This window comes from Solanum dulcamara, chromosome 7 (assembly GCF_947179165.1).
Source record: "Solanum dulcamara chromosome 7, daSolDulc1.2, whole genome shotgun sequence".
Taxonomy (NCBI): Eukaryota; Viridiplantae; Streptophyta; class Magnoliopsida; order Solanales; family Solanaceae; genus Solanum; species Solanum dulcamara.
In genome coordinates this window covers 64,745,511-64,764,040 of record NC_077243.1, presented here as the reverse complement: position 1 = coordinate 64,764,040, position 18,530 = coordinate 64,745,511, and the positions used below count along the sequence as shown (strand labels likewise).

General features: G+C 34.9%; 1 long non-coding RNA gene across 1 annotated transcript; it reads right to left on the bottom strand.

Annotated features, from left to right (window-relative positions):
• Positions 1 to 15,924: 15,924 nt before the first annotated feature.
• Positions 15,925 to 17,920, bottom strand: LOC129895095 (uncharacterized). Its single transcript, XR_008767721.1, has 2 exons — positions 17,770 to 17,920; positions 15,925 to 16,830 (listed from the first exon to the last, which is right to left on the bottom strand). It is a non-coding gene; the product is annotated as an uncharacterized LOC129895095 (long non-coding RNA).
• Positions 17,921 to 18,530: the final 610 nt, after the last annotated feature.

Genomic DNA, 18,530 nt, shown 5'->3' with positions numbered 1-18,530 from the left:
CCAAGATCAGGAAAACTCACCAGATGTTATTACTGGTATGATTCGAGTCTTTACTCTTGCTTGTTATATTTTGATGGACCCGGGTGCCACTTTGTCATTTATAACTCTTTGTATAGCTAGTAGATTTGATAGAGTCCCCGAGTGTCTTCTTGAACCTTTCAGTATGTCTACTCCCATTGGTGAGTCTATCTTAGCTGAGAGGGTCTATAAAGATTGTACTATGTCAATCTATCACAGAGATACCATAGCTGACTTAGTTGAGTTGGACATGGTTGATTTTGATGTGATTCTTGGCATGGATTGGCTTTATGCCTGTTATGCCTCTGTTGATTGTACAACTCGGATTCTTAAGTTCAAATTTCCGAATGAGCCTATCTTAGATTGGAAGGGTAGTCCTGTTGTGCCTAAGGGCAAATTTATTTCCTACTTAGGTCCAAAAAGATGATCTCCAAAGGTTGTATTTATCACATCGTGCGAGTAAAAGATGATAGTGTTGAGTCTCCTACTCTTGAGTCAGTTTCGATTGTGAATGAGTTTCCTGAAGTATTTTTTGAGGATCTACTTGGAGTCCCTCTTGATAAGGAGATTAACTTTGGAATCGATGTTCTTCCTGATACTCAGACTATCTCTATTCCACCTTATAGAATGGCTCCCGCTGAGTTGAAAGAATTGAAAGAGCTATTGGAAGATTTGCTGGATAAGGGTTTCATTAGTATGAGTGTCTCACCCTGAGGCGCTCTTATCCTATTCGTGTGAAAGAAAGATGGATCCCTTAGAATGTGTATTAATTACCGATAACTGAACAAAGTCATAGTAAACAACAAGTATCCTCTCCCCAGGATAGATGATTTGTTTGACCAACTTCAGGGTGCCTCCTATTTTTCAAAGATATACCGCATATCAGGTTACCATCAACTAAAAGTGAGAGAATGTGATATCCCAAAAATAGCCTTTCAGATCCGTTATGGCCATTTTGAGTTCTTGGTCATGTCCTTTGGGTTGACTAATGCACCAGTAGCCTTTATACATCTCATGAATTGGGTGTTCAAGCCATATCTTGATATGTTCGTAATTGTCTTTATTGATGATATTCTGGTCTACTCCAAGAATGAGGAAAAGCATGCCTATCACCTTAGAGTTATCCTCCATAATCTGAAAGACAAGGAGTTGCATGCAAAGTTCTCCAAATTTAAATCCTGGCTTGCATCAGTGGCTTTCCTAGGCCACATTATATCTGAAGATGGTATTTGGGTTGATACCCAATAGACTGAAGCAGTGAAGAATTGGCCCAAACCCACATCCCTAACTGATATAAGAAGCTTCTTGGATTTGGCTGGCTATTACTAAAGGTTTGTAAAGGGATTCTCATCCATATCATCCCATTGACTAAGCTAACCCAAAAGAAGGTTAAGTTTCAATGGTTCAATGCTTGTGAGGAAAGTTTCTAGATATTGAAGACTAAATTGACCACCGCTCCTATTTTGACTTTGCCTGATGGAACAAAGGATTTTGTAATCTAATGTGCTATATCTAGAGTTGGTTTGGGCTATGTGTTTATGTAGAGGGGAAAAGTGATAGCTTATGTTTCTAGACAACTCAAGAAACATAAGAGAAATTACCCAACTTACGACCTTGAACTGGTAGCTATGGTATTTTCTCTTAAGATTTAGCGCCACTTTGTATGGAGTACATGTTGATGTGTTCACCGATCACAAGATCCTGCAATATGTCTTCAGTCAGAGAGAGCTCAACCTGAGGCAGGAGAGATGGCTAGAGTTGCTCAAGGATTATGGCATGAGCATTCTCTATCACCCGGGTAAAGCTAATGTTATCGCGGATGCTCTTAGAAAATTGTCTATGGGTAGCACTTCCCATATATAAAAAGGAAAGAAAGAATTATCTAAAGAGATGCATAGATTGGCTCGATTGGGAGTTCAGTTTGAGGAGAATAATGAAGGTGGAGTCAATATTCAGAATAGGTCTGCATCATCCTTTATGGCAGAGGTGAAAGAGAGGCAAGGCTAATATCCAGTCCTTCTTCAGTTGAAGGTAGCTGTTCATAAACAAAAGATGTTGATTTTCTCCAAAGAGGGAGATGGTGTGTTGAGATACCAGAATAGATTGTGCGTCCCGAATATTGATGATGCCCGATAAAGGATTATGGCCAAAGCTCATAGTTCTAGATACTCTATCTATCCTAGTTCTACAAAGATGTACCATGACTTGATTGGTGGAGTGGAATGAAGAAAGATATTACTGAATTTATTTTCAAGTGTCTAAATTGTCAACAAGTTAAAGTTGAGCATCAAAGGCCATGTGGGTTGCCTTAGATTATAGAGATTTCAGAGTGGAAGTGGGAGATGATCAATATGGACTTCATTAAAGGTTTTCCGAGGTCCCAAAAATATCATGATTCGATTTCGGTGATTGTGGATAAGATGACTAAATCAGCCCACTTCTTAGCAGTTAAGAATATTGACACCACAGAGGACTATTTAAGATTGTACATCCAAAAAATTGTCAGATTACATAGGGTTCCCTAGTCTATCATCTTAGACAGAGGAGCTTAATTCACTTCCTAGTTTTGGAGATCCTTTCAGAAAGGATTGGGTTCAAAGGTGATCATAGAACAACCTTTCATCCCCATACAGAAGGCTAGGCAGAATGCACCATTCAGACATTGGAGGATATATTGAGGGCGTGTGTACTTGACTTCAAAGGTAATTGGGATGATCACTTACCTCTCATTGAATTTTCATACAACAATAGCTATATGAAATATTCAGATGGTTTCTTATGAAGCTTTGTATGAGAGGAGATGTAGATCACCAATTGGGTGGTTTAAAGTTTTGGAAAGTGAGTTGATTGGTCTTGACCTTGTTCACCAAGCTACGAAGAAGGTGAAGTTTATTTGAGAGAGGCTGAAAAAAGCCTAAAGCCGCCAAAAATCATATATTGATGTGAGAAGGAGAGACTTAGAGTTTGAGGTTAATGATTGGGTGTACCTGAAAGTATTACCCATGAAGAGTTTCATGAGGTTTGGCAAGAAGGGAAAGCTTAGTCCTTGATACATTGGTCCTTACCAGATTGTGAGGAGGTTTGGAAGTGTTGCTTATGAGTTGGAGTTACCTTCTGAGTTAGCCGCTATTCATCCGGTATTTTACATCTCAATGTTGAAAAAGTGTTTGGGAGACCCATTATTCGTAGTTCACATTGATAGTATCGGAGTTAAAGATATCTTGTCCTATGAAGAAATTCCATTTCAAATTTTTGATCGTCAGGTTCACAAATTAAGAAACAAAGAGATTGCCTTAGTCAAAGTCCTGTGGAGAAATCAATTTGTTGAGAAAGCCACGTGGGAAGCTGAGGATGATATGAAAGCTAAATACCCACATCTATTCGTGACTAATGATGAGAATATTAAAGGTCATGCCTCTACTCTTGACTTGAACAGATTTGTCTATTCTTGAGTCTGAAAAGTTGATTGTCTAGATTGCTTGATTTGATTGATTGGTCGATTTGATTGAGTCTTGATTGTTATTCATGCCTCAAGTCTATTTCTAATGGTTCTTCATTCGAGGATAAATGATTTCAAGGGGGAGATAATGTTAAATTCAATAAAATTATCAAAATACCCCTAGACTAAAGAACGCTCGCACAACGCATCATCCTTAACTTTTTTGGTCAATCTAAGTTTGAAATATCAATCAGGGAGGAAAATCATATGGGGAAGTGGTCTCGGTTGAATTTTAGGCAAACCAAATCAAAAGATATTTTCTATGGGAAAAAATGCAATTCCAGAGAAGTGTGCGTCACCGTTGAAGATTTTCGGAAAAATATGAACTATGAGGGAACAAGTTCGCATCGCGCACTTATTCCCCCACAGGCCAAATTTTCTGTCCATTTTTATTTTAAGAAGGGACATTTTGGTATTTTCTCCACCTCTCCTATACTTAATCCACGACTGATATTGGTCGTTTTTGACATTAAAAAACTTTCTAAATATTCCTAAGTCCATTCTACGCATTGTAACTAGAGACCTAGGTCTAAAAAGTAGAGAAAAGGCTAGGGTTCAAGAGATTGAAGCAAGTTCTTGCCAGATTGATTTTCCTATACTCATCCCAGTTATGTAAGGCTAAACTAAAGTATGGACTTTATTCTTCCATGTGCCTCAAGATTGTGATAGATTAATTTGTGAATGAATTGAGTCCCCAAGATTGTGATAGGTTGATTTGTGAATGAATTGAGTCCCCTTGATTGTGTTTCTTGAGAATTTTCTTTAAACTTAACATATTTTTATATAATATTGCGTAATTGATGATTTTTATGAACTTGTTCTTGAACAAAAGATTTTTGACTAATTACTTTATAAACCCTCATGATATTTTGACTAATATTGGATGAATATGATTAACGATTGAGTCTAGAGCCTTGAACTTTTGAATGTGAGCATGATGACAGGGATGTGAGCATGATGATAGTCTTGATGAAACTTGATAGTATTTGCATCTTGATTATTGAACTAAATTGAATGGTCTCAACTAAATGTTGTCAAAAATGTTGTCCTAACTACTTATAAATGAATTATTAGGAATGATTGGAAGATTGATTGTTCGAAAGGATTGATTGGATAGAACCGATGAGTTGACAAAAGTCCATATGAGACTTGTTGATTGATTTAATTGGAAGATTGATTGTTCGAAAGGATTGATTTGATAGAATTAATAAATTGATAAAAGTCCATATGAGGCTTGTTCATTGGTTGATTGGAATTGATTGTATTATGAGCACTGATTCTTAGGAGGAGTATCAAGCACAGAATTGAGTAAAAGTAAGTAATAACTCGAACTCAATAACTATGTAGACATCATAGGAGAGGATTGAACTGTTAAAGTTGAATATTTTTCTTTATTTTAATGTTCTGGTAAGATAGGACTTGATTATTTGACTGATCCTTGATTGGATGATTCATCCTTTACCCTGATAGAGTACGGGACGGTTATGGCAACAACAACGGCCTTGTTGTACGATTACTGGCTCATAAGTGATTATTTTCTGATATGAAAAACTCCAATATAGGTCTTGATAGTACTTTGATTTTATTAGATTGGATTGGATCGAATTAAATTGGATTATATCAGATCAAATTGGATTGGATTGTAGATGATTGGTCTCTGTCTAAACCTTACTCTTGCTTTAGACTTATGAAATGCTGATTGAATTCCTTATCTTTTTGATTGCCATAGCTGAACTGGTATTATTCTATCTTATGCATGCTTTATTTTGCTATATTACATACTCGTACATTCCATGTACTAGCATCCATTTGGGCTTGCATCATTTTATGATGCAGAGGCAGGCTCTAGAGATCATTAACGGGCGCATCATTGAGGATCCATTCGCATTTCAGATGATTGGTGAGTCCTCCCTTCTTTCAGAGGATGCCATTTTTTTATCATCTAGTTTTAAAGTTTAGACTTTTAATTTTATTTTATTTGAGGTAGCCATAAATCTATCATTGGCACCACTCACATAGTTGATGGAGGGTACATAGACTAGATTATTGACTTGTAGATTTGAGATTGTCTTTTTGCTAGTTTCATTCGAACTAGTCTTGTTAATTGGATTAGACAGATTATTGGCCTTTGGCCTTATTCCATAAGTATTTACTTGATCATCTTGATGTGTTAAGTCTTCCGCTTATATAGAGTTGAGTGAATGATTGTGTGAACAGGCCAGGTGGTTCGTTGGGGGACTACAAATAATCTCTAAGTGCCGGTCACGCCTAGGGTACCCTTCCGAGGCATGACATTGGGTTACAAGGATTTCCTTTAGAGCTTGTAGTAAGTTAATAGGTATTGTGTAGAACAGAAATGAACACGCCTGATGTGCAAATCAAAATTCTTTGACTTGAGTCATCTCTACTTGTATAACCTATGGTAGAGATAGTTCTTTCTCTCTTCTGTTACAATTGTAAACTCAACTGAGTATAAAGCTTTTTTAAAAGATGAGATAAAAAAATAGAATAAGTTAAAGTGAAGTTTTCATAACTCTCTAACTAGGTGAGGATAACTTTATATATGACTGAATATAAGATAGCCATATCTACTCTAAAAGGAAAACCCAAGGGAATTTTACCAATCAAGGATCTGTAGGGATTTCTGAATTGATGATGCACGTCCATACCATATATGTTCGTACGTAGTCTTTTTCTTTTCTTGATATGAATCTCTACCTTGTACAAAGGTCTTCTTTCCTGATTGGTTTGATCTTCAACCAGCTTCCCTGCCTTGTGTAGCAGCTTCTGATTTGATATTCCATCTATTGATCGTCAATATTCAATCGTCAATCTTCAATCAGTAGTTATGTCAATCTCCAACGATTAGGTGTGGTCTCTCTTTCCTTTCTTTTCTTCAATCAGAATCAATCAATGGTGTCAATCTTCAATCAGCAGGTTTGGGAGTTGTTTTTCTTTCCTTTCTTGGATTACTATTTTCCTTAATTCATGATTTGCAATCGTCAATCAGAATCTTCTTCGTTTGAGGAAGCCCTCAACTTTATTCATGAAAAAAAACTATGTAACGATCATCTTCCTGCGAAAATAAAACATTATTGAAACACATTAGTGCTAACTATCTCCCCCTTTTTGATAATTACAACTAACTATGTAACTTTTGCTCTTTAACTTTCCTGTTAAAAGATTGTCTCCCCCTGTCTTTATGATTGGCTTCCATAAGTTTTAGCTTGCTCCCCTTGACTATATTCCTATAAGTTATCTAGCTTGCTCCTCCTGACTAGATTCCTGTAAGTTTTCTAGTATCTTCTCCCCCTTTGGCATAATCAAAAAGGAAAACAGCGAGAAAAACATATATATACACATAGTTATGCATGCCAAAACTGAGATATGCACATAGTCAAGCATGCCAAAACAAGGAATTCCAAAGTATGAGGAAGTATCCTCAATTAGGGGTGTACATGGACCGGGTTGGTTCGGATTTTTTATAAATCAAACCAAATCATTTGTGTCGGGTTATTAAATCTATAAACCAAACCAAACCAATAAAGTCGGATTTTTCGATATTAATTTTTCTCGAGTTTTTCGGGTTTTTTCGGGTTATTCGGGTTTTTTCGGGTTTCTCGGGTTTTCATAGTATCTAATAAAAAATAAAGAGCGGTGCTTCTTAAAAAGAATTCTAGTACAAAATATCAACATATAAGATGGAGGCAGAACACTGTTTAAAGTTTTAACTTTATAATATAACTTTATAAGATTGCCTTTTTTTGTATATTATTTAGATGAGTTTCTCAAGTCCAAAACTAAATGTAAGAAAGAAAAAACAATTATGAAAAATTTTAAAAAAATATTTATAAATTACATTTTAATAAATATTTTTATGTATAACATAATTTAAGAGTAGTATATCTATAATCGGGTCGGTTTAGGTTCGGTTGACTTTTTTTAGTTAAAACCAAATCAACCCTATAATGGTCGGGGTTTTTTTCCAAACACCAAACTAAGTCAAACCAAACCACTAGTCGGGTTTTTTTTCCGGTTTGGTTTGGTTTGTCAGTTTGGTGCGGTTTATCGGTTTGCTCTGTACAGCCCTATCCTCAATATTACAGCCCAAAAGTACAAAGAGACACATCCCTCATAAAATAGAACGAGTTTAAAAGAGAATGAGATAGAGTTCAGAAAAAACCAAGGAAGTATTTCAGAGTGTTTAAATCATTCCTACAGAACGTATTTGTAATGACTCGTTAGGTCATTTTGAGAACGAGTCCTCCTCCTTTCATATGAGACCCTTCCCGTAAAATTTTAATGGATTATTTGGATTATTCGATAACTTTGATTAATTAGTTGAGAGATAATTTTAGAGAATTAATTTAACTGATGGGATAAAGTGTTAATTTATTTAATACCCTATACCACTTTTTTTATATTTAATAAAATATGTTAGTAGGGTTTGTCACTTTTAGTAGATGATTAATTTAGAAAAGAAAAAGAAGAAAAATAAATAATATATATATAATCTGATGGCATTAAGCCATCAGATGAGCGACGGCGACGAACACAAAAAAAACCGGAGAAAAAAAATACGGAGGAAGAAAGAAAAGAAAGGGGAAGAGAAAAATAAAGGAGAAGAGAAAAATAGGGATTTTCATTCCAAAGCGTCAAGGTAATTATTCTCATCCTTTCCATTAAATTTTCATGTGATTATGAACATATTTTTAGGGTATATCGGTGGACAAATAATGTTGAAATAAGAAAATATGACCCTAGGGTTTTTCACATAAAATCATGATTTGGGGGTCGAATAACAATCCGTTTTAGCTGAAATTTGACATGTGAGTTTATTTTATCATGAGTGAACATAATTGGAAAGAAAATTTCAGATTTGACTTCAATGATATAGAATGAGTTAGTTCCCGAATTTTGATATATTGAGATAGACAATTAAATATTACGTATATTATATTTTATGAATTCTATTAAATTTATGATATTGGGGACATTAGAACCTAACCCTAGGATTAAAATTTAGAAATATGAGAGTTGACATGTTATTTGACATCAATATTAGGAACTTGATTATAGATTTGAGTAAGTTTTGGGTCTAGGCTAGACATATAATAATATGGGTGTTATTAATTTCGAAATCTTATTGTGGTTATTTATTTGATTAGATTATACTTATTTGGAGGCCCAACGAAAAGGAAAGGCTCAAGTACCGGAGTAATTGCTTGATTAATTAAGGCAAGTGAATTTCTAAACCTCAGTTTAAGCTTGTAGATGCTTGTATTTCTGTGTTATATGTAGTAGGGAGTAATGAGAATTAGACTGGGTTATTGACTATATGATTGGCCTTAAAAATGGAGATGAGGGGTATAAAATGGTGATCTAATGACATGTATTGGTGGAATTGATATGTTGTGATTGTGGATTTATTTTGGACATGTGAAATGACTATATTGATGTGAGATAGGAAAAAATATTGTTATTGTCATGTTATTATCGTGAATTATATGAACATGAATTGATTGCATTGGTTCTGACATATTGTGTTGAGATTGAAAATAATATGAAACAAAAAGGGTCGGGCCATACGCTTCGTGGCAGATATTATGAAATAAAAGGGTCGGGCCACACGCTCCGTGGCAGATATTATGAAATAAAAGGGTCGGGCCACACGCTCCGTGGCAAGATATATATGTTGAGGGGATGGGCCACACGTTCCGTGGCAGGTTACATGGACAGAAATGTCCCCCATGGGTTCCAGACTGTAATTCAGCGGATGTGTACCGATATGACAGACATGCATCATCTCATTGCATTGCATCGTATTTTGTTGATATTTGTGAATTCATCTTTACCCCTCTATTGCTTATATGCTGAACTTGACTTGATATGATTCGTTGATGAGACTATTGATAAGTATTCGTGGACTATATTACTGTTATTATTGTACAAGTGGAGAGTTGGGCTGATTTTATGTAGATTGTAGTTAAGGAGGTTCGATTGGGAGGATAGGAGTACTTGTATTTATTGAGCTTTGCTTAGTTTTAGTTATCCACTTGCTGAGTACCGTGTTGTTTGGTACTCACCCCTTGCTTCTACACTTGTGTAGGTTGTGAGCCCGGACCTGCTTGATCTCCTAGTGTTTCCTACCAATTCTGAGGCTATCATCTCGAGTGTTGAGGTAGCTGTTACATCCATCTAGCGGACACCTCTTACTCTTTTATTATGTTTTAGTCCTATTCTAGAGACAAAGACATTGTGACTGTATTTTCTTTCATATTTCGGTAATGTATTAGTGGCTTGTACACCTGACAATCAATCTTGGGGGATTTTGAGTTTATTTTACATATTTTCGCTTAAGTTAAATTTTAATTCCTTTTTTTTCTTCCGCATATACTTTTCGTTGGGTATTAGGCTGACTTATCTCGGTGGGTTGAGATGAGTGCCATCACACCCGTATTTGAGTCATGACAGTATTGTAGGATTCTTCAACATTTTTGGAGAAGTTTGAGTAGGATGTCTGGATAGACACAGCAAGATCATTGTTGGAGGAGTCAGCTCCAGCTCTGACTAAGTCGACTTGTCTTATTAGCCTATTAACAATCCTCACACTATCCTTCTTCAAATTTTCCATGGACATCCACAACTTACCCATATCTGTACCTGTTTATCTACATACCTATAAAATCATACCAACTGATTCCTATAAAGAAAGCATGCCAAATTTCAGTGTATCTAACTATGGCTTCATCTCCTCTGCTTCATGAAGAAGGAGCGAAGCTCAATCAGCAGAAACTTGAGAGGCCTTAGGTGCATCCATCTTAGCCTTCATATACTCTTTTTTATGCCATTTATTTTCAACTAGAACATATCCCATATTTGACAAAGTTCTAGTATTGTAGGTAGAAGCAACTTCTATGGCCTTGTATGGAGAAAGGTCAACTAGGGAGTGAATAATAATGCGAGAGATGAGCAGCCTATATGGCAAACTAATAGAGGAATTTGGATCATTAGAATTTCTCACATATACGCCGTAATCCAGGTAGCCCAGTTGATTTTGTACTTCTTCAAGAGACAGTACAGTACAAAAATATCTCTGTTTAAAATACTATTGAGAGACCCTTTTCTAGGAACCAGAGTGGTAGCAGTAATATGCGCCAAAATACAATTTTCGAAACAGAGAGAGAGTGGACCAAAATCAGATAAGTCCGAATTTGGCTCAAAGACTTCCACCTTAGCATCATCCAAAGAGACTTCAAAATTATCAGGTCATATGTCATTCACGAAGGGAATGTCACCAGAAAATTCAGAACCAAACACCTCCCTAAATAAAAACTCATTTACAACAATGCAATTACCTAAAACTAGGGTTTCAAAATCCCTAGTTTTTTCACAAATACGAAGATTGGCATAGAACAAATGCACAGGCTCCTCGTAATACTCAAGACCACATAACCTTAAAAGAAGAAAAAGCTTTTGAGTTCGAAAGAAATAACTTAGTGGCAATGATATTCCTCCAGTTTTCCAAGTTGACTAATCATCTTGGAACCACGGGCCTCTTCTTGAAGGCTTCAAACTTACGCTTTCGTTCAACACTCCAGAATTTTTGCTTGTCTTCAGGAACAAAAGAGACTTTAGGATCTCGTTTAGCCGTTTTAGTTTCCTTGTTTTTGAGGGAAAGAGGTTGCTTTTTTGAGGTGGAGGCTTTGGTAGAGGAATCTGATTCAGAGGAGTCAGATGAAAGAGCCATAAAATTGATTTCAAAGGACCTAGATTTATCAGCTGAGGGTTTCACGGAAGCCATGGATCTGGTTCTTGTCATTGTGAGAAGAGAAGAGAAGAGAGATGGAATGAAGAAGAGAGGGATAGTTCTATTTAAGAAGAAAGAGTGAAGCACAACAGTCACAGCAAAATTGAGGTGGTGGTTGATTGAAAGGACGAGAATGGGAAGAGTCTTCTGAACAAGGAAAGAAAATATCAAGATAATAATGACATGCAGAGACGTAATAAAGAATACGGAAAAGTAGAACATATAAGGGAAGAAAATTATTTTGAAAAATTAATAATGTCAAGACTTTTTCTAAGGAAATAAAATCTCTCTTCAAGTAAAGGCTTGGTAAAAATATCAGCGAGTTGATTTTCAGAATCAACAAATTCAAGCAAAAAATCTCCATTCTCAATATTATCTTTGATAAAATGATGTTTAATATCTATATGCTTGGCTCTAGAATGATGCACAGTATATTTAGATAAACTAATTGCACTAGTATTACCACAAAAGATAGGAACAACTTCAAAAGAAAAAATTATAATCAAATAATTGATGCATCATCCACAATATTTGAGTTCCTCAATTTTCAACAACACGATATTCAGCCTCAGTAATTGATAGAGAAAATGAGGTTTGCTTCTTACTATGCCAGGAAATTAGAGATTGTCCTATTAATTAATATATTCCACTAGTGCTTTTTCTGTCATTTTTATCACCTGCAAAATCAGCATCTGAATAATCGATTAATTCAAAGTTAAAAGGATTGAGGATGCCATAGTCCCATCTCAGAAGTACCAATGAGATATCTTATAATTCTTTTAACAGCAGTTAGATGAGACTCTTTTGGAGAAGATTGAAATCAAGCACACTTGCATACACTGAACATAATATCCAGTCGACTAGTTGTTAAGTATATTAGCGAGCCAATCATTCTGCGATATAATTTTTTATCTATATTTTTTCCGGCATTGTTTGTTTCAAGGTATGTTGTTGGACTCATGGGAGTTCCAAAAGCTTTTCCTTTCTCCAATTCGAACCTTTTTATCAATTCTTTTGCATACTTACCATGACTTATGAAGGTACCCTTTGATGTTTGCTTAATTTGTAGCTCGAGAAAGAATGTGAGTTCTCCCATAAGACTCATTTCAAATTCTCCTTACTATAGGAGAAAAAGTTTCATCATAGTCGATACCTTCCTGTTGAGAATAACCCTGGGCCACTAATCTGGCTTTATTTTTTATCACTTTTCTTTTCTCATTTAATTTGTTTTAAAAGACCCATTTGGTTTCGATTACAAAGAAATTCTTTGATCTTTTAGTAAGGATCCAAACGTGATTTCTTTCAAATTGGTCGAGTTCTTCCTTCATAGCTTGAACCCATGATTAATCTGTTAAAGCTTCATCAACTCATTTGGGTTCAATTTGAGAAAGTAGAGAAACGGATGCTTGCTGCTTTAATGAAGCTCTGATTTGCATCCTTTTATGTGGATCACTAATGCTAAAATCATTTGGAATACTTTTGCTATGTCTCCATTCTCTAGGGACAGAGATTTTCTCTGGGATGGCAGTCGACTCATCCCTAGACTTAATCAACTCTATCTGACTATTTTGACCTGTAGCTTTAGAATCATGTTGAGATGAAGTAGTTTGTGGAGAAACTTCTTCTTCAGACTCTAAAATTAAAAATCTGCAAGCTTGGGTTAGTATCATAAAAAACGACATGAACAGATTATTCAGCACTCAAGGTTCTTTTGTTAAAAACTCTGAATGCACGATTGGAAGGAGAATACCCAAGAAATATACCTTCATCACTTCTGGGATCGAATTTTCACAGATTGTTCTTACCATTATTGGGGATGTAGAATTTGCATCCAAAGGGATGAAAGTAGCTGATATTAGGCCTTTTTATTTTTCACAACTCATAAGGAGTCTTTTTCAATAGTAGTCTGATCAAGCACCTATTCAAAATGTGACATGCAGTACTTACAGCTTCAGCCCAAAAATGGTCTGGAAGACTCCAGTCAAGTAGGAGAGTTCTGGAAGTATCTTGAAGAGATCGATTTTTCTTTCTACAACTCCATTCTGTTGAGGTGAGCAAGGAGAAGAGAAGTTTTGAGTAATGCCATGTTTATTACAAAATTCTTCAAAAAAACTATTTTCAAATTCTCCTTCATGATCACTGTGAATTATAGAAATAAAATAACCCGCTTCTCTTTGAATTTTTCTACAAAACACTTTAAAATTAGTAAAAGCTTCATGTTTATATGATAAGACGATAACCTAGGTAAATCGAGAGTAATCATCAACAATAACAAAAGCATATCGTTTACCACTGATACTTGCAATTCTAGTAGGATCAAATAGGTCCATGTGCAAAAGTTGAAGAGGTTTAAAGGTAGACACGATATCTTTGACCTTGAGGGATGTACGAGTCTGTTTGCCAAGTTGACATGCATCGCAGATATGATCCTTTTCGAATTTAAGCTTTGGTAATCCTAGAAATAACTCTAGCCTTGATAATTTTTCCATAGCATTCATGCGGGTATGGCCTAGCTTTCTGTGTCAGATCCAAGGATCATTTGTCACAGTTGTTAGACATGTAATTCAGCACATAGATATTTTAAACTCATTCTACAATGATTGTAATTTTGTTTCTTCATTGTTGATGATGCATTTTACAGCATTAAATCGAACATCAAATCCTACATCACATAGCTGACTGATGCTTAGAAGATTATGTTTTAGTCCATCAACTAAATAGACTTCTACTAAGTCGCAAGAGGGACTTATAGTAATTGAGTCAATTCCATTAACTTCTCATTTTGCATTGTCATCAAATCTAACATAGCCTCCATCAATTTTCTCAACTTTATTGAAATTCTCTTTCTTGCCGATCATATGTCTCGAACATCCACTTTCAATAACCCACATTTCCTTTTTGTAGGTCTTCTTTTGATGTCCCTGCAAAAATAGTGATTCAGTTTCTTTTTGGTATCCAAGTTTTCTTGGGTCCTTGAAGGTTAGTGTCAAAATTTTTTGGTCTCCAAACACATTTACTAGAAGAATGATTTTTGCACTTAAGGATTTATGACCGATTTTTCCACAAGTATAACATTGCGGTTTGAAAGAATATTTAGTACTGTGAAAAGATGAATCTTGATAGAGAGCTTGAGAGGATTTGTTAGAACGGACTAGACTTCGTCTTGGTGACTTTTTATTATTCTAAAGCATTTTGAATTTACCAATTTCTTCATGTAGTAAGAAGTCTTCAACTTGACTTACTTCTAAAAGAATTTGTAAGTCTATCTTCTCTTTTGCAAGTTTGTTATATTCATTAATAACTTTTTCAAGTTCATCAGCAACCATGTCCAAAGAGTATTGTAAATCAATGCAGTTTTGACATATTGAGTTTCTTACCTCGCTTGGTTCAACCATAGCCATAAAGAAAATGTTTGTTGTTTCTGTTGGATCTTCTTCTGAGATGTCTTCCTCACTCCAGGCTCCAAGAGATTTTGGATTGTTGTTTCTACGATAGTTTTTCTTTTTTAGTTCAGGACAGTTTGGCATGGTGTGTCCTAGTTTTCTACAATGATAACATCTATCATCATTTATTTAGTAGTTGTTATTTATAGAATTATTCTGAGATATTTGTCTTCTTTGTCTAAGCATTTTTCTGACTCCTCGATTTATGAGAACACCCCTTCACTTCTTGTTTCATCGATTTCTTCTGTAGTTTTATAGACTTCTGCATTAATGGCAATTGATTTCTTCTTCTCATCCTTATTGTATCTGTTGATATGATTTTGTTTATAGGCCATAAGGTTTTCTCTGAGTTCATCGTAGGTCATTTTCTGAAGATCACCATCTTCAAGAATGGATGCTTTAGTTTTCCAGGCTTTAGGAAGACTCCTGATGAGTTTCATAACTTGCAAGTTGTTTGGGTATATCATACCAAGAGACTTGAGCTCACAAACAATTTTGCTAAATCTGGAAAACATGCTTTTAACATTTTCATTGTCTGTCATTTTGAATAACTCATACTCATTTACTAGAGAACTGATATGAGCTTTTTTCACTTTGCTGGTTTTCTTATATGTAACTTCGAGTTTGTCCCACATTTCTTTCACAGTATCACATGTTGAAATTTTATTGTATTCTGCTCCGCTAACTGCATAGTATAACAAACTTATAGCTCTAGCATTAGTTTGAATTACCTCTTATTGCTCCTTTCTGATATCGAAGGATTCAAGATCTAGATCTTTCTCAGCAATCTCCTTATCTTTTAATCATGGAATAGGTTTTAGTTCTTTCTTGATCACTACCCATAATTGAAAGTCATTTGATTGAACAAAAATTCTGAATCTGTCTTTCCAATGCAAGTAGCGTTGCCTGTTGAAATAAGGAGGAAGATTTGACAAGTTGCCGTCTTGAAGAATTACACCTGAAATTTGATAATTTGCCATTGATTTTTTCTCACGTGCGGTTAAACACTTGAAAGTGTAAGACCTACTCTGATATCAATTGAAGATTTAGAGAAGGGTTAATTAAAATTTATTCCTTAATCGGCTGCTTAGGCCTGACAATCAATTAACCTGCAAGTTAGTATAACCAGTATATAGAAAAAATAAGAATGCATGAATAGAAAGAAGACATAAATTTATCTTGATTCGGATCACCGATGTAGTGCCAAATCCAATCCTTTTGGGTTACAAGGATTTCCTTTAAAGGTTGAAGTAATTTGATGGGTATAGTGTAGAATAGAAATGAACACGTCTGATGTGCAAATCAGACTTTTTTGACTTGACGTTACCTCTACTTGTATAACCTATGCTAGAAATAATTTTTTTCTTTTCTATTACAATTGTAAACTTAACTGAGAACAAAGCTTTTATGAAAGATGAGAGAAAACGCTAAATAATTTCAAGTGAAGTTTTCGTAACTCTCTAACTAGATGAGGATGACTTTATATATGATTGAAGGTAAGACGATCATATCTGCTCTAAAAGGAAAATCCAAGGGATTTTTATCAATTAAGGATTTGTAGGGATTCCTTGATTGATGATGCACGTCCATATCAAATATGTTCGTGCGAAGGCTTTGCCTTGTACAGAGGTCTTCTTTCCTGATTGGTTTGATCTACAATCAGCTTCCCGCCTTATATAGCGGCTTCTAATTTGATCTTCCATTTGTTGATGGTCAATCTTCCATCTCTTCCATCTTCCATCTTCCATCTTCCATCTTCCATCTTCCATCTTCCATCTTCCATCTTCCATCTTCCATCTTCCATCTTCAATCTTCAATCTTCAATCTTCAATCTTCAATCAGCAGTGATGTCAATCTCCAACGATTGAGTGTGGTCTCTCTTTCCTTTCTTTTCTTCAATCAGAATCAATCAATGCAGCAGATTTGGGAGTTGTTTTTATTTCCTTTCTTGGATTGTTGTTTTTCTTAATTCATGATTTGCAATCGTCAATCAGAATCTTCTTCGTTTGAGGAAGCCCTCAACTTTATTCACGAAAGAAAACTATGTAACAATCATCTTCCTGCAAAAGTGAAACATTATCGAAACACATTAGTGCTAACATGCAGTACATGTGAAAACACACACCAACATAGCGAATATTTTGCCTCTCACTGCACTTGAACATCAATACCAAACTGATGTTAGTTCATTCTTTTCAGATGATAAGAAAAAGAAATGAAATTTTAAAGACAAAAAAATGATAGCAAAAAGAATTGAAGTTTAAAAGATAAAACATCTACTACTTAAAGTGTAAGTATTGAAATAAAAAAAATCATCAAGAAAATAAATCTATTGCAACCAGCTTAAGGCTCACTCTCTTTTTCTTGATATTTCTCAAAATCAATCAAACATCTTTTGTAACAAAGAATATACAAAATGCTTTTCCATCTTAAAGGAGTTAAATCCATAAAAACTCTTCACACCTATATTTAAAAACTATATGCTTTGACTACAAAAAGAGCTTCACAAAAGGAGCTCTTTACAAGTTAACTTCAACCAAACAAAATATATTCCTAAGTTAAAAATCCCTAGCAGAATGTCTGGAGCCACAAGAAGATAAAATAAAAGTACATAAATATTATAGTAATGGAAGGAAAAAATTACTTTGGCATACTATCTTACGGGTCAAGTGCATAAAAAATGATTTCCATCTATCTAATGTGTGTCTGGAATTTCAAAAGCTACAGAGGAGGAACCAATTTTCAAACATGAAGTAAATCAAATCAAATTAGAAATATGCAACCATAAAATCTCAAAATAAACTATTCCAAAAAATAGTAACTTTATCACATACCATCAAAGAAGAGTTAAATTTGAAACAAATTTTAAAAAATAAAAAGGAAGAGCTAAAGGAAGAAAGAAGAGCTTTTACAATTACCACATACTATCAACAACAAAAAATATGGAAAAAAGCAGAGATTTCAGGAGAAGAAAGGGAAAAAAGAAAAGAATAACTCACCTGAACATTCGTCGGCTCTTGTCGTGAGAGAGAATAGTCCAGTATCATCTTCTTTTAGATATGTACATACGTCAAGCACACGTGTTTTGTGCAGACAAAAAGAGAGACATGTGGTTGAGAATATTAGAAAGCATATATTTTCATGGGAAGAATGAAGTAATAGGAGGATGTAAAAGGACGAGTGTTTATTTACCAATAAATAGGGCTCAATAGTGGAGTACAATTTTTCAATGCTATTGGTACAACTTTGTAGAGCTGTGTTAGTCCTCCACCTTGTTGGTTTATATATAAGGGTAATTAAATATGATAAGTAAAAAAATTGAACAAGAAAGTATCGTGTACCAATTGCATAGTAACTTTCGCAAGGTAAATAGTAATGTAATAAGTAGGAAATGACAATATTGATAGAGACATCACGAAAATGATAAGTCTCCTATTCTCTCAGCAAGAAAAATAAAATAAATCATCTATTCTTGTTTAAAATAAATTAAAACCCCCTAGAAAAAATATAACCAATATACTATCAAAAGATATGGTGCGGTGGATATGGTTGTCTCTATCTTAATTAGAGGTTTTAGGTTCGAGTTCTGAATATGAATTATTTTTTTGGTAGGGAGCACTTTTCACATAATAGGATCTTATACAACGTGAATTCAAATTAATCGGATTTCAATGCAAGTATCGAACAATGAATGGAAAAATAACCAAGCGTGTGAAAGGCTATATTCAACACACCCTGTCAGGTGTCAACCTTCAATGTA